Below are 12,557 nucleotides of genomic sequence, written 5' to 3' on the forward strand. Positions count from 1 at the left end.
TTTGGTTAATATTAATATTGATAACCGTGCATTAATAGAAGACACGTCTGTCAGTTTGCACAGCTTCAAAGGTGTAATGTTTGTTTTGTTAAAATAGTCGCTATTTCACCAGTGTAAACATGACAAGTGAAAGACCTCAAACTATGCTCAAAAACAAAGTCGTTAGAGACAAATTGTTTTTTTTCACTAAGCTTGATGCTTTTAATTAAGCAGGAATAATAAATGACAGTGATGATGGCAATATTGCCTTAAATTACAGGTGGTGTAAAATGCGCCATTTCGGAGCTGTGTTGATTTCATCTAATTAAACCTGGTGTTTGGCCCCATGGTGTCAATGCTAATGAGCCATTGACTGCAGAGGGATGATGTTCTTTTTATAGTTGAAACAAATGAATAAATAAAGGATTTAGCTGGGGTGATAGGAACTATCATCACATTTCTTGCCAGACAGTCTACGCTGAGTCATTGTCAGGTCACAGAAATCGCTCTCTGGTTTGGAAATGTCAATTATTTAGGGATTATTCAATCGAACTGAAATGACACTTTGCCTCTAACTTTATTGAGCATGCTTTTATGAAATGTATATGGTTATATGAGTTCTTACATGTAATCACCGATAGAAAATGACCAATATGCAGTGTAAGGTTATGCAAAATATCCCCAAAAATCAACTTCATTTGCTTAAATTTTTTTTTTAGCTTTATTGGACAGTATAGTATAGAGAGACAGGAAGAACAGGAGAGGGGAAGACATGCGACAAATGTCTGACGGTTGGATTCGAACCCCCGACGTTGAGGCGCTCGCAATGAGCATGCGGTCAGTGCTCTACAGGCTGCGCCACCGAGACACCCCTTGAATGTGTTTTTTAAATATTGGGATGTGGTAGGGGTTGGATGGAATGATTTCTCGACTGAGTAGGGTCCGTTTCATTTCCACAAACACATGTCATAGGTGCAGAAATGTCAGACCATTTATAATCACAATGATTTCCAGTAAATCTCTGGTATACTTTATGGTATACACAACAGCTTTGGTATACTGCATGGTATACACAACACACTGTAGGTACATTCATATTTAAATCAGTTGCAGTTTTTTGGGCTACATCTCTGAGGTAGTGATTTTTACCTATTGAACGGGGATATCCCACAGTTCCTAGCACTTGGCAGTAACATACTGTAGATGCGGAGGTGGCTGCCGCTCATTCCCCTGCCTGGCTACGCTCGACGCGTACACGCTGATGGGTTTAGCAGCTGCCGCCTGCTTAAGTCGGTCCGAGGGTGGCCGTCTCTGTCTCTGATGGAATGGGGATTAAAGGTTGCTATGCTAATTCTGTGTGCGGCACCTGCGACAAATCTAATGAGTCTGGGTCACCGAGTGCAGACCACCGCCGTCGTGTGTAGCGTCGCCCTGCCTGTTCGCATCACTTCCTGTTTCTCTGTGACCCCCTGACCATTTCCTCCCGCACATTAGCATGTGTTAAAATAGAATGAAAAGACTCACATGGTTTCTTTATTCATATTTGTCCATTATACATGTATTGGACAATTATATGTAAATTTATTCTGCCCATATGAAGTATACTTGGTATTGGCAGCTGATGCGAGATACCATTGCTATTTTGTGTTGGAACCACATTGCAAAGAAAGCTGTTTAAATTCAGTGTCCTTCTTAGAACTAGATGAAGCCCAGAGAAAGCCCTTGACTCTAAGCTCCAGTAGTGTATAAATCAGTCTTGTAGCTGTAAACTTTGCTTGATTCCTTGGAGTTTATTATTGAGAAAACTTCCTGCGGATTGTCAAATTAATTTCAAGCACACACAGGCACAGTCACACACAGACACACAAACTGACATAAAGACACACACACACACACACATATACAGACAGACACACACACACTCACACACACTCACACACACACACACACACACACACACAGTATCTCGACAGAAAGTTGGCAGACTCCTCGGTAAGCGCACACACTGTTTCAGCATTGGCACTAAGCTGGTAATTGGTTGATTAATACCCAGCCCGATGTGGGATTTGCTGAAGCTCTTCATCAGAGACTCAGCTTGTGCCACGGCACGCCTCGTGATTGTATGCAAATTAAGGGGTGTGTGGGGGGGCAGATGAAGCGATTATCCGCGTGCGCGGTACCGCCGCCCCCCGCCCCGGCGACGCTCCATAATGACCCCGGCGAGGGGAGCCCCTACCATACGCGCACAGGCCGATCCCCTTTATTAGCCCGCACTCCGCTCCCCATGCAAAACGATCGCGCGCCGCGAGCCGAAATCAATCACACTTAAAACGCATCGAGTGCCGGGGAGCCCAGCGTCTGGGAGCGCGTACCTGCGGAGGCTCCTGGTACGCCAGCCCTAATGACGGCGAGATGCGGAATGGCTTCTCCTCTCCCCGCTGTGTAAAGTTTCGCTATCGCTATCGATGAACAAATGAAGAGCCTGTTATCAGCTAATTAGCCCTGAGTTAGTAATGCGAAAGAGCCTACTGGGTGGGTTTAACAAGATGCTTTCGAAACTAGATTTTGACAGTGTTTTTATGTTGGTGATGATCATGATGATGATGTTGATGGTGATGATAATGATTATTTCTGAACCAAATTCTCTGAAAGAGAATTTTCTGTGAAAAAAAAACACTTGCATTTAACTAGGAGCCCAAATGATTTGCAAATGATAATTTCATGCAGGCTAATATTATTTTTGTACACATGGAATGTATTTGAACACGAATGCACTGATTTTCGGAGGCCACTGAGTTGGTGTGCACAAGTGCGAGTAAACTGTGTCTGTATTATGACTCTAGCTGCTAGTTATATAGTTGCAGCTTACTCCTTGCCCTAGTTGCAATATGTAATCATTTTCACTTTTGATTCTTAGCCCCACAACACCGAGTTCTGCATAATGTTATACTTTTTAAAACTAGTATGGAAGTTAGATTTTTCTTCTCCAGTAAACGTTGACATTAAGAACTATGCATTATTTGAAACTTAAAATTGTGAGTAAATACTTGGGGTTTTTATAATGCACAGACTAATGTCTTGGGTAATCACGTTATACCATATTATCTTCATGAAAGGAAAACTGGCAGAGGGCTAGCAGAGAACGGACTACAAACAATGTTAATGGACGCACAGGTACTACAATGTCTCATAATTTTGGGCGTAATGGGTCTTTGAAGTGGACCGTGTGAGTGTGTGTGCCCTATGACTTCCGCTTGCGGTTTTCCCGGTATCGATAATGACTGGCGGAAGCGACTGGAAATAAGTGAAAAATCCACCTCCGCTCCCGTGAATACACTGCCAGCCATTAATCCTTTAAAAAACGCCAATGTTACTGAGTGAGATGGGTAGCTCGAGGCAGATTTAGATGCTGCATAAATGCAAATTGGCCAACTGTGAGGACGAGCTCTCCCTTCCCCGTAAATACGCATTCGCTATTTTTAAGCGTCCGTGTATTTGTCTGTTAATGTGGCTTGCTGAAACAAAGCTGTTCTTACGCGACTGGAAATTAGTCACGCTGTCTCGAGCCACTCGGCTGCATCTGTGCGATTTCTGTCAATGCTCGGTCTTGTACTTTCTGTTTAATCAATAGCGGATTATCACTGCCACCAATCTGTGTGTTTGGCATTGCCGGTACCCGCAAGTCCTGTGTACAAGATCATATATGCTGTGTGAGCGATTCTGGTCTGGTCTTCCGATCCATAGCAATCTTAGAAATCCAATGCCTATCGCAATAGCTATTACCATTGAGGCTGTGAGATTGCACCACAAAGAGCCCAAGGTCTTTGGTGGCCCTAAGCATTGTAGAATAGGGGGGTGGGCAGTTTAGGGATTTGGGATGGAGGGGAATAGGGGGATTGGGAGATTGCGGACTGGGGAACTTCCACCGGAACATTAGCATGGAAAACCCGGAACACAGCACAATTACAATATCTTAACAAAAACAAAGCAAAAAACACCACTTCAAACCTGAATTGGGAGGCCCACGGATGGATGTGGCTCTAAATGACTGCAGAGGCAATTAATGCCAGCAGCTGATACCACACAAGTGATGCACTGCATGCTGTTGTGCTCACATAGTACTATCCATATCATCCTTTACAAGGTCCTTAGCTTGCCATTAATACTTGTTATGTTGATTTTTAATTCTAATTTGCCGGCTGATAAGTAAGCCATAGCACATCTATATTCCACTTGCGAGTTAGGTTAGGCATTTAGCAGACACTCTAACCAGAGCAATTAAAGTGTCTGCTTGTATTTATTTAAAAGACTCCAGGTTTTTACATGTACTTTTTCTTATTTGGGACTTAGATGTTTTTTATATGGCATTCATTCCATGCAGCTAGATATTTAGTTGAGCCGCTGAGGAGAAGTACCTTTCTCGGGGTGCATCGCTCCATGGCAGAATCAAGCCTCAAAAGTCTAAACTGGGGCTGTAAACCTATTGCCCTGTCTGTTACGCTGCCATGCTCCTTATTAAATAAAAAAGGCACCTCTTGTCGATCCAAAACAAGAGTTCCGAGGGCAGGGGGAAAGGCAAACGGCGGCCTTCTACCTCCGGGAAGCCTTTTCTGTGCAGCGGACTTTTTCAGAAATAACAATACGATACTTGACATTTGTCAGAGAAGTCATGCCATGAAAGAATAATGAAGAGTGATATAGTTCTATGTTTCTGGAGCGCAGAAAGAGTTGTACTCGATGTGTCATCTCTGCCCCGGTACCCCGGTCTGCTTCTCGGATGGCTGGGTCCATACGCGCTTTTGTTCACACATGAGTGCAGCGGGCAGGCTGGGCTCCGCGCCCTCCCTACAGCCTGCGTCTCGGGTCTCTGGGGCTCCCCGTGCTTCTGTGTGAACACAAGTGCATTCTGGGCACCGGGCTCGTCTTCTGCTTCGTATACCTGAGAAACACAGGCCACGTTTCAAAAAATACGTACAGTGCCGAGCAAAGGCTGTTCATAATTTATAGAGTTTAGAGCAGCTATTGTGTGTGAGTGTGTCTGCTTTTGTGAGTGTGTGTGTATAAGGGAACTGGGGAGTTGGGGGACTGGGTGGGCATGAAAGTAGCTTTTATGTCACAAAAGACATTGTATTGCAAACATGAGGCGTGGGATTACCCAAGTGAATACTGCATTTAGCCTTGCTTAAATAGATTACTGCATTGACTTTAACAACAAAGCTACCAATATCAGACAGGGCAATCAAATCTCAATATAAAACATGTATTGCTGAAAGCAACACAATGCAAACAATTAACAGTTGGGCAGTTCTTTATAAGACTAGTGAAGGTCACATTTACAATGAAATGCATTTACACAAATGCATATTTGAAGATATACTCTGACATACAAAATTAAATTAAATTAAACAGCTCTTTTTAAAATAAATCAACACAATGAACCCTGTAAATGGAATATATTGGACATACATTTAAAGAAACATATCTTAAAGATATTGTTCATATTTCGCAATATATGGTCAAATATACAAAGTATTCCCACATTTCAGATACTGATGCATTACAATTTTTTTCATATTCTATAAAAAGTCAAAATACTTACAACACAGTACAGCATATTTTGGAAAGTAAACAGATGAAATGCTTGATGCTGGAGCACTTTTGAAGCCTACACGTTCAAACCAAAGAGGTGAAACAGCCAGAGGGTCTATTTTACGCCGAGAGAATTCCTCTAATGCACGCTCGCTGCAGTCATCACTGCCGAAGTGGAATTTACAGTTCACAGGCATTCAGTTTGCTGATGAGGAAACGACATTACTCTCAGTCACAAACGCTGAGTGCAATTCCAAACACGGTTGTGCCTACTGTATACGCCAGTGATGGATGACATGTTGGAACATCCGCATCCTTAGGAATGACATTTTGGCCTTGGCCGGTCATTCAGAGCCAGGCTGACATAATGTATAATGAGCTGGAACGCCTCCTTCCGTGAGCCTCCCCAGTCCTGTAATGGATTTGACCCACAGGGATGGCCGGGGGTCAGTTCTGGAGGAGCCTCAATCAGACAGACTGTAGCACCCCCGTGCAGGGGTGGCAATGCATGTTGAGCTTTCGGCATGTGGTCGCACGCTGGAGGAAATCCGTCGGGACTGCTGATGTGATATTGTCTGGCAGCTCAGCACGCCAGCGTGGGGACCCACCACTTCCCAATGGCCCTACACTTTCTACACTACCTTATATAGCAGCTCTTTGTGTTGTACGTTTGTGTTGTAGTGCAACAATGCTTTGACCTTGTAGTTCTGAGACTGCTCAAGTCTCAGATGGACCACTGCTGTCATACCTCTGAGCTGTACTGAACTTTAATTGCTTCAGTACAAATATCCAGTTGTTTAAATTGATTGTATGTCTAGAATGTAAGCTGTGTACGTTGCGCTGGATAAGTGTTTGCGAGTTATTGTTTGGTCAAATCATAATGTTATCATGCCATGTATTTTCATACGGAGAACAAACGCACAAATTATGTGCCATTTCTTGAAAGTGTCAGATGCACTTATAATATTGGATCTTGGTTCTTGTGGTTTTTCAACCTTTGTTTACCCAGGTAGCTATGCCAACTGAGAGTTCAATGTGCTTTTGCAGTGACTCAAGGTGGGAAGGGCTTAAAGTCAAGTGATTCTATAGTCAATCAGATGTAGGGGGTGATTAGGTGGCACTATAGTATCTTTAATCACCCCAATTTTAACATCTCATCCAAAGGATGGCACCTTCTACAATGCAACACCCCCACTGCTATCCTAAGACATTGAATTTATATTTTGGTCGAGAGCAGGGATCATCAAACACTGGCCCTAGAATCCCAGGTAATTAGTGCTACTGATTGGCCAGGCAGATTTCACACCTGACTCTCAGGTAAAGGGAGGCTGGAATATCATCACTTCTTGGCCATTGAGAACCACAAGTTGCTGGAAAGAGGAAAGAGGGCCCCCTACTGGCCCACTAACACTTCATCCAGCAGGTGTTCCCAGGAGGTCTCCAATACAAGTAATTGTTCCACACGAGACAGAGACAAGGCAGTACGGTTTGGTGAAAAGGAGTATATAATTATCTATTACTGTGGACTTTTAGCCAATTCCTGTGTGATTCTTTTTAACCGGAGGGTTATCTGAAGTTCACTGCTATTTTCAGGCTGGGCCATTGTTTGAGGTACATTCTCTCTGTGCCAAGGTCAGAGTGAATGCTGCCACAGCCATCAATCAGTTTTAGTGGGGCTTCCACCAGATGTGCTGATGTTCTACTTCAGAGACCGTTTCAGACACTGACATTAAAACCACCAGTGCTTTGCAGTGCTTTTCTTCTTAGAAACTCACTGGGCATTGGACTGAGTCAGTGTCATTTTTACATCGACAAAATGGGTCATGTTTAGATATTTCTGTTAAAAAAAACATTTTTTTAAACAGGATTCCTTGCATTGTGGGATTTCTGTTATGGATGCAGAATATCCTGCAATATATTGTCAATGTGGACTTCCTGGTTAGGTAATAATGAATGCATTTCTGAAAAGAAGAATATACTCATTATTGGCTGGTTCAGATTTTTAATTTCATTATAATACATTTTCTGATCTTGATTGTATATTTGATTTCATTGTATTGGCAGTCTGTTCCTTGTAAGGGTGCATGCATCATGGTAGCCACACTTGAGTTATTTTGTATTGCAAGATTTCAGTCTAAGGTAAATCTCTCCATGTAATAAACCTGGGTCAAATACAGAATTGTTTTGGACTCAAATACTTTACTGAGTTTGTCTGGTGTCATGGAACCTATGAAATTCTCACAAACCCCACCTTCTGGTCATTGCAGTTGGCTTAACTGCACCAGGCAAGCTCAATCAAGCACAGCAAAGTATTTAAATTCAAAACAATTGCGCATGGGACCCAGGCCAGCTGTGTAATGGGACAGAGTCCACTAAATCCCCCCAAAAAATAGCGTCCTGGGTTCAGTGCGTCTCATATGTAGCCCTAACTCCACGGTAAATACTTTGACCTGTCTGTCAGGCTTATCAAATAATGGAATGCCAGTTTCAGCGGATTTAATTCTGAGGACTTCAATCCGTGTGCATAATATGTGTATTAAATTGCATTTCTTAGCTAAACCGCTGCCTTTTCGGAGGCCCAGTCAAGGTGCATTCCAAATGACTGGGACTGTGGTCCTGCTTGGTCTAGTACAGCGCTACTCAACTCCATGTCCTGCGGGCCGCAGTGTCTGCAGGCGTTTGCTTCAACTCCACGCTACTCCACTTGATCTCACTAATTAGCTTATTATCTGAACCAAGCAGTAGGGTAGCCTGTAGCGTAGTGGTTATGGTGCATGATTGGGACCCGCAAGGTCGGTGGTTCGATCCCCGGTGTAGCCACAATATGATCCGTGCAGCCGTTGGGCCCTTGAGCAAGGCCCATAACCCTGCATTGCTCCAGGGGAGGCTTGTCTCCTGCTTAGTCTAATCAACTGTACGTCCTGCTTAGTCTAATCAACTGTACGTCGCTCTGAAAATGCCATTAATGTAATGTAATGTGAAGTAAGTAGTGAAATGAGGTGGTGTAGCGCATGGTAGGAGCATATACCTGCAGACCCTGCGGCCCGCAAGACATGGAGTTGAGTAGCGTTGCTCCAGTGAATTTGGGAGGAACGCCAAGGTTAGCCTATGGGCCATAACTGTACAGTATATATTGTATGTGTGCTGTGGCCCACATGGTAACTTCCATGATTCTTCCTTTTTTACTAGAGTCACACATTTAATAGTGTATTAGCCTCCCTGGAGCTGGCACGTCAGGGACTAACTCTGGCATTGAGAAAAGAAAACAAATTAACCTTGCTGTTCCATTGGAGTCATTTCTGCTGGTAGGGTGATTAAGATGTAGCCTCTGTACCCAGAACTGGGTGCCTCTGCTTCCATCTCCATTATGGCACTATTCAGTCAGTATATCTGCACCCCGATGAATTGATTAATTTTCTGGGGCCTTCTAGTCATTAGACGGTACAGAAATCAGAAAGCCACCTTTGTGCGCTCATCTCCTTGGCTTGTATCTCAGACACTGCCAGTCGATTTGCCATTGGTATGAAAGAGGGGAAGTCGCATTTGGGGTGTGATATTTCAAAACGCGGGCGCATTATCTCTTCCTGATGAGTGCACTTTCAGTCACAGAAGCTGCGCTAATGACGAAAAATGACTTCCTGCCGCAGAGCACACGCCGCGATTGTGTGAAATGGAAATTATGGAAATTACAGCTCCGCCGATCTCTCTTTGCATTTGAATCTGCACCTTTTTTTCTCACCATGCGGTTCTTTGTACCGAGCCTCAGGGAAGAAGCTCCTTAGACAGCTCCGCTTTGAAATTGACTACAGCTTGAACGGAAAGCAGGTGAGCCCGCGATACAACTCCGTGTTAAGTTTCGAGAAACTTTTTTGTCTGTTTTGGCAGCTGACGTGCTCTCCCCCGCAGTGGCCTGTTGTTGACGCGGTTGACAGCTCGCGTTTCGTCAGTCGGTCTAGCAAGTTCACAGGGCTGGAGGTGAGAAGGTGGCGAGTGTAAAAATGATGGCAGTCCAACTGCTAGTACTGTTGGTGGTCATGGCCCAACAGCTTCAGAAACTAAATTTAGTTTGCTTATAACGGCAGCTACCTACTGTAGTGTTACTGAAGGCTAGCCAGCAACTTGCTTAATGGATAGCCACCAAGGCTAATCTCTCACCACTGTAGCTTGTTAGCCAATCCATGCACGTCTTTTAGATACAGTACAAAAAAAAAAAAGCTCTAGGAGTTTTTTGAATAAAAAAATAAGAGACACAATGTATTGGGCAGAAGTGAAGACAGACACAGGTTGTCAGGGGAGCGTGTCTATGTTCCCACAGCTCTATGTTCCCACAGCCCTATGTTCCCACAGCTCTATGTTCAGTTGACTTCACACTCAGCAGGCTGCTTGCATGGGACCTGAAGAAATCCAGTGTATGTTTGTGCAATTTAGACACAGTACACGTTCAATTATCTATAAGTTTTTAATGAACAAGCAAACAAGCGAAATAAGAAAAAAAAATACACTATTTATGCAGTTCACTTAAAACTGGAAAGGGCTCTACATCAGTACTTTTCAACATTTTATGTGCCAGGAACAGGCATCTGCAAGTGCTGTCCTTTGAGGACTATTTTGACATCTAAATATATAAAGTTCAGTTTACACGATCAATAATAAACATTTAATTTTGAAAAAAAATTAAATCTTAGAAATGTGGGAACATAGGGCTGTGGGAACATAGGGATGACCCCGTTGTGAGTGTATTGTAGTAATGACTGAGAATGTTTGTTTTTGAATATTTCCAAGGTGAAAATCCTGCATAGTAGGCCTTTAAGGTTTAATCCTCTAACTGATTCCCAAACTGTGGATCACAACCCCATGAGGGGGTCGCCTGATTTGAGGATGAGGATAAGGCTGGCTGAACTAAAAAATGTTATTTCTCTTGTCCCTTTAAAATATGTGAATGTAGGCTACTACATGTGGGACTTCACAAGAACCCAACTATAATAAAGCAATTAGGCGTGAGAGGTTATAAGGCATGAAGTGTGTGTGTGTGTGTGTGTGTGTGTGTGTGTGTGTGTTTATCTGTAGAAGTTGGGGTCACGTAATTTTTCAGAAAAAAGTATGGGTACCTCTGCTCTATTGCATTCTGTTAAATTTCGAGTGCCAAGTTCTATTCATGTGTCCACTGCCAAGTCTGGAGGTTGCCAGACAAGCACGCATCAAACTGTCTGCTGTACAGTTCTGATTGCCTCTTCTTTTCACTCCACAGCCCCAGTTAAGCTGTGCTGGAGGAGTCTGCTTCACGCACAGCCAGCTCAGATAGACTGCGGTTGCCAGATTGAGCAGATGAGTCCCTCTTGTGCAACACTCACAAAACAGATGTGTTGAAAACCGCACATAATGCATCTTTTTTAAAGACCCCATATCCATACTGTATCTGGTTAAAGACAACACATTTCTTAACACGGTCTGTTACAACTTTGACACAAAATGTGTTGGAAGTAACACAAACTTTGCAAGACTAAAAGTGTTGAATGAGACAGGGATGAGTGGAATGGTGACTGACATTCCACACACTACCCCACCCCAACCCCTTTCCCCTTCCCCCAGGATACTGTAACCTTTTAATCAACAATATAATTCTTTAGCAGGACATGCAGTCAGATGCCTTGAGCAAACACTGTTTCTGAGTTTATAGATTACAGAGTAATTTCAACATAAAATCGGTTGTGTAATGATTTGGTCATAACGCCAGCATAAACAGTATTAGCATCCATTTACTGTTGGTACATTAATCAGTGTAAACTATGAGGCTGTTCAATATGAGAACATCGTATCTGCGATGCAGATGTAGAGCATTTCGAAGCATATAGATTGTGATCACTTTGAGATGAGATGTCTATTTATTTAATAGTTACATTAACTGCCCGTCTAACCATGACGTCCACCATCAGACACGGCTTTAAAGTGACTAAACAGAATAGACCAAGAAGCCGCAAGGCCAGAAAATGAAGGAACGGCTTCCGTAATAGTTATAATAAAACAATATAAATTACGTCCTTATTTTCACTGTCAGCCGGTTTCCTGGCATTTTGTGGACAACGCAAAAGAACAAAGCCGAACGAAGGGCGGAAGGTGCACCTAACGTTACGCGTTCGACCTCGGCCGGCGGATGCAATCATGATGCAATTGGATGAAAACCTTCATTTCCATACGCTGCAAATTAGAGCTCAGAGCGAGATGAGATGAAAGCTGGCGCAGCGAAACAAGACTCTTAATCAAATCAAAACTCTCATTTCGAGACCCCGCGAGAGCCACGAGGCGCGCCATAGGCCGCCGCAGGAGGCGTAGGAGAAGATCCGGTCCGATCCCGATCCGTTCGGGCTGATCCCGGGACCTGGCAGCTTGGCGAGCCGGGCTCGCTGCCTCGGCTGGCGCTGTGGCGGACCCCGGGCCTCTCGACGGCTCACACATGAACAGCTTGGCGCCCCCACGCACTCTCTTGTCTTTTATTCGTTCCTCATCGCACGTCGTCTGAAAAACCGTCTCCTGAATTGACTTCTTCCTTCGAATAGTCTGTGTTTATGCTAGATTCTGTTCCTCAGCGGTATTTCAATGCCATTTCAATCCCCCCTCCCTCGCATATTCATTATGTTCTTAGGCAGTGGGTTTGGTAAACTCAAGATGCTTGGTTTTGTTTATTGTGCTCAGTAAGGGCTGTCTTTGTGACACCCTTCCAAAGAGTTTGGTGGTATGGAGGTGCTATTTTATGGTTCTTTTTGAGACTTGGTGACCCAAAAACACAACCCATCTCTGTAATTCTTAAACTGCTCCATCTTCCTTAAACACATTGTCCTGAGAGTTTCGGGAGAAATCTCAAACAGCTACTGAAGCCAGTGGAATTGTACAGGACCCATACATACTGCAATGCTGCTCATGTTTTGTCATTAAACAGGCAAAAGATGTGTGGTAAGAAGGAGACTATTAAAATCAGCATGTGTGCATCCATC

This window comes from Conger conger, chromosome 16, assembly GCF_963514075.1.
Source record: "Conger conger chromosome 16, fConCon1.1, whole genome shotgun sequence".
Classification (NCBI taxonomy): domain Eukaryota; kingdom Metazoa; phylum Chordata; class Actinopteri; order Anguilliformes; family Congridae; genus Conger; species Conger conger.